We start from the raw sequence: 5,255 nt of genomic DNA, 5'->3' as shown, positions 1-5,255 counted from the left end.
CCTGAACCAAATTGGTTATGTAACCCTTGCACGATTCAGAAGCCCAAGCCAGTTAAAATGAAAAAATATATATATTAATTCCCTGAGCGATGAAAATTATAGTGTTGCAGGTCTCTTCGCTAGTTTTTTTTTCCTTCAGCTTGGCCGGAAAAGGCACATATTCATCCTGGATTTAGGTGTTCAGTCTTTAAAATAATTTTTGCCAACTGTTGATTTAAACGCCGCACTATAATAATTTATCTGACGGTATAACTGAACTGAATATTTTTCCATCGGATAGAGGAAAGTAAGCCAGGACCGCACTCTATTTGCACCTTTTAAGAACTTGCTATTGGTACGGAAACAAATTATTGGTGTATTTTTAGGGGTACAAAGATTTCCAATTACATAATTCAGCTGCTACAATCTGAGTAAAAAATATCTTTGTGATGAAAACAAAAGCGAATTAAATTCAAAAATAACATGCTACAATAAGGCTAACGAAAATCAGTTTAGAAAGTAACGTAGACGTTTCAAGTCACCTGAGCGATGCCAGTTTTGTCCAGCCAAGTTAGGTCAGTAGAACACTTTCTCTCTGAGAGTATCGCGCCCACTTGGAATGACTACTGATCAAACCCTCCCGAAGTAATTTATGCAAATATACATTTCCGGTCACAAGTAGCTACCAATCGCTACTTAGCAATACGGTCCTATTAACACCAGTCGAGGCCTCCGGCGAACGTCTAACGATTGTCAAAACCTGTTGAACCTGAAAGCTAATAACTGCCGCGCGCACCAGGCCGCGACAATTCGCCGACCCACAGACTCATGCTCGATATTCAAATCTATTGTGATTGACTGATCCAAGGAACATATTTGTTTTCACGATTGTGATTACATAATTCTTTCGCTGATTTTCCTAAAAAAACTTAACAACAACCTAGGATGAATGTGTTCCAGCTCGCGAAAAGCAAAAAAGTGTGAGAACCCGAAAGTTTCCATCGCTTTCAGGTACGCTGAAGAGTCAGTTGCGAAAAATCAATGGACCTTTTAGTTAAAATTAATTAATGCGCAAGTATTGAGAAGCAAGTGTTAGATTCTTGGAGCAAACATCGGACAAAACGGGTCAAGCGTCACCAAGTTATGCAATAAGTATCATTGTGGGAAAGCTACGGGCCCTTCCAATGGCTTGTAAGACTTGTTATTCTGCTGACGAATTCTCACTGCATGGATCAACAAGAAAATGAGGCAATGAACGGGACTAAAGAGTGAAATTATTCGCGCTTGGCCCGCCCTTCTTTTCGTTTTCTAATTGTTATTCATTTAGTAGCGCTTCATTAAACCATACACTGTATCACTTGTAAGCCGGACCATGTAGGCTATTATATTGTGTCGAGACCTCAAATCCTGCGTCCAAAATGAAGCCTTTACAGACTTAATAGATCAACGGGGCTTATTCTTTAGTTTATTTCACTCCCAAAAGTCGACAAAAGGAATTAACTACTAGGCAAAACAAAATTTTTTTAAAATCTCGTAATTATTTTAAATCAACTTAAAATAGTTCTCACGTTGTAAAAATTCACTTTTATTTTTAGTTTCTTACCATAGACTAGCACTCTTTTGTTTAAGAAAAAAAAAACTTCGAGAACACAAATGATATAACCTTTTCAAGCTAACCTTTCCAGTTCGATTCCCTCAAGCAACGGGAAACTGGTGGACTGATCTTTTGTCTCTACAAGTGCTTTAAAAACGGCTATCAAATTTTTTTCCCGAAAACGACGTGGAAAAGAAATTCCGGCTTTCCCGAAACCTTGTGGGCTAGGCTCAAATGAAGTTTTAACCGTAAAACGCAAGGCATGTGAAAGATAACATTTGAGGTCTCAGGCGAACGTCTAACGATTGTCAAAACCCGTTGAACCAGAACTTAAATAATTGCTGCACGTACCAGGCCGCGATAATCCCGACCCACAGACTCAGCGCTCTTTATTCAAATCTATTGTGTACCCCTGATCCAAGGAACATATTTGTTCATGATTGCATGTGATTACATAATTCTTTCGCTTATTTCCACTGAAAACGTAACAACGTACAATTAGACCAGGATGGATGTGTTCAGCGCGAATAGCAAAACAGTTTAAGAAGCCGTTACTGTTCCATCGCTTTCACGTTGCGCTAAAGAGTTTGCAAAAAATCAATGGACCTTTTAGTGAAAATTAATTAATGCACATATCATGAGAAGCAAACATCGCACAGAACGGGTCAAGCGTCCCCCAGTTACGCAATAAGTTTCATGTGGGAAAGATATGGGCCCTTCCCATAGTTAGTAAGGTCAGTAAGGCTTGTGTTTCTGCTGACGAATTCCCACTGCGTAGACCATCAAGAAAATGAGGCAATGAACACTGAGGGACTAATTCGGTCGAAACAGACAGCAAAATTATTCACGCTTGGCCCACCTTCCGCTTCTTTTTTTAATTAGTATTATCAGTTAGCAGTATTCATGAAACCGTCCACTTTATCAGTAATTGTAAGACCATGCAGGCGTATTAATTATTAGTATTATATTGCGTCAAGACCTCAAATCCTCGCCTCCAAAATGAAGCCTTCATAGATCAACAGGGCTTATTCTTTAGTTTATTACAATTAAAAAAGGAACTACCAAGGAAAACAAGTTTCTTTTTATACCTCGTAATTATTTTAAAATTAACTTTTCATTCAGGGATTTCACGTTGTTAACAAGTTTTTACATATTATATTAACGATTGTTTAGCTTATATCATCTCAATACTCAGAATATTTCCTTTACTCCTCGCCGCACTGCACGTACTGCTTTCAGTCCAGTTCCAGTTGGATGCACAAGTATTGGACGTTTATAGTACTACAGTCGCAAGCCGTCTGGACGAACTTGTGCAAAGATTTTGTACTTCGTCAGGTTATGCGTCTCAGGTATAACTGCGGGCACAAGACGCATTATGCGTACAGGCGAACTAGCCTTTCGTGATACGTCGTTTAAGACGCCTTACGAAGGATAGTTTGTCTAGACCCATAATACGTCTTGTGCCAGTCTGTCTTGAGCCCGTTCCCATGATTCGTGACGCATAGCAAGCTAGACGAACTACAAATGTTTGCCCAAGTTCGTCCAGACGGATCCGTGCGACTGTGGTATATAAACGGCTATAGACGCATTATCCATCTGGACTGATAATGCGTCCAGTAGTATAAAAACGGCCAATGTAATGTTGCTTGTGACCTGAGTAGATCCTGAGAAAATTAAGGAATAATTTCATACGCGTTTCAGTCCGATTCCTAATAATTTCCTTTGTCTAAGGGCCTGGGAAATAAGTGAACAAAGTGATTATGAATTTTCACCCATGCAAGCTTCAAGACTATGGAGGGTGTCCCTGGAAGGGTCTATTAGTCTATCAGGGGTTTGCACACTCCGGGTAGGCTTTTACTTACCGGAGTCCATTGTTTTTTTTTATCTACATTGCTATTCATGTTTCGTCCTTTATCTACTGTGATCCGCCGACATCTATTAGTAAGTTTTGTTATACTGATAGTCACTTATTTCATATTCCGCGCACAACCCGATACTCCGCTTTAAAATGATAAACGCTTCAGATTAAATTCGCTTAACAATGTGGCCACCGACTATTATTTCTCTTTTCCTCAGAAGAAAATACATAAAAAATTCACTTTCATTTTTCTCGCCATAGACAGTTAATAACACTTTGTTTCTGGCAGAAAATTCGAGAACACGTCAAATGATATAATCTTTTCGGTTCGATTCCCTCAAGCAATAGGAGACCGTGCTAAATAATATAAAGGCCGCTCTCAAATTTTTTACAGAAAACGACGTGGAAAAGCAATCCCGGCTTTTCTGACAGTGGTCGGGCTCGACTCCGGTAAAGTTGTAACTATAAAAAGCAAGGCAGGTGCAAGAAAACATTTGAGGTCTCAGGAGAACGGTCTAACGATTGAAAACTGTGTTATAAACCATAATAACTGCGCTGCGTGCACCAGGCCGCGACAACTCCGACCTACAGATTCATGCATTCAAACCTATTGTGTTAAATACTGATCCATGGAAAAATTGTGATTAGATAATTCTTTCTCTTATTGCCCCTAAAAACTTAACAACTAGACTAGGAGAGATGTGTTCCAGCGCACGCGAATAGCAAAAAAGTTTAAGTACCCGTTAGTTGTCTTAGTTTTCAGTTTCATGTTACGCTAAAGAGTAAGTTGCGAAAAATCAATGGACCTTTTTAGTGAAAATTAATTAATGCTTATATAATGAGAAGCAACTGCAAGCATTCTTTGTGGAGCAAATATCACACAGAACGGGTCAAGCGACCTTTCCACTGTTTCCAGTAATGCAACAAGTTTCAGCGTGGGAACGTTATGGGCCCCATGGTTTATCGCAAGTCTTGTTTTTCTGCTGGCGAATTCCCACTCATGGACTAACAGGAAAATGAGGCAATGAACAGGGCCTGATCAGCCTCATTCGGTCAAAATAAACACTACAATTATTCACGCTTGTCCCACCTATTTTTTCGTTTTTTTTTATCATTATTATTATTAGTAGTATTCATTAAACCGTGCACTGTATCAGTAATTGTAACGTGTCGAGAACTCAAATCCCGCCTCCAAAAGAAAGCCTTTATAGACTTTATCGATCAACAGGGCTTATTCTTTAGTTTATTACCCTTAAAATAGGAACTACCAGAGAAAACAAGTCTTTTTTTAAAATCTCGTGATTATTTTAAAATTAGCTCTTAATATTAGTTTTCACGTTGTTAACCATGCAGTTATTACACATAACATTAATGATTATTTTGATGATCGATTATTTAATCGATTTTTAGCACATCTAAATGACTTTTACTATTCATCATCAACGATTAAGTCATTACCGTGTCCTTTGCAGAATCGTTTTGCTTATACTGTATCTCAATACTAGTTCCTTTACGCACTGCACTGCATGTACTGCTTCCAGTCCAGTTCCAGTTGGGTGCCAGTGGGTGTAATCATACTCGTGATCTAAGTAAAACTGGGGCGTAATTTCACACCCGTTTTGCCCAATTTCTAATAATTTCCTTCACCTAAGGGCCTGAGAAATCAGTGAAGAGCGCGAGTGATGATAAATTTTTACCCGGCATCCAAGCTCAAGAGTAATGATGGGTCTTTCTGGGCATGGGAGGGTCGATTAGTCTATCACGGGTTAGCACACTCCGGGTAGACTTTCACATACCGGAATCACGTTTTCAATATACGTCTTT

At 39.1% G+C, this 5,255-nt stretch overlaps 1 protein-coding gene across 1 annotated transcript in view; it reads right to left on the bottom strand.

Moving 5' to 3' along the window:
* LOC140946995 (uncharacterized) overlaps positions 1–615 on the bottom strand; it is a 10,292-nt gene extending 9,677 nt beyond the window's left edge. Inside the window, exon 1 of the mRNA XM_073396078.1 lies at positions 522–615. The gene's annotated coding sequence lies outside the window, so the exon portion shown is untranslated. The remainder of the gene's footprint in view (positions 1–521) is intronic.
* Positions 616–5,255: the final 4,640 nt, after the last annotated feature.

The sequence above is a fragment of the Porites lutea genome, chromosome 8, assembly GCF_958299795.1.
Source record: "Porites lutea chromosome 8, jaPorLute2.1, whole genome shotgun sequence".
NCBI lineage: Eukaryota > Metazoa > Cnidaria > Anthozoa > Scleractinia > Poritidae > Porites > Porites lutea.
The sequence above is the reverse complement of the archived record's forward strand: the minus strand, read 5'-3'. Positions and strand labels throughout refer to the sequence as shown.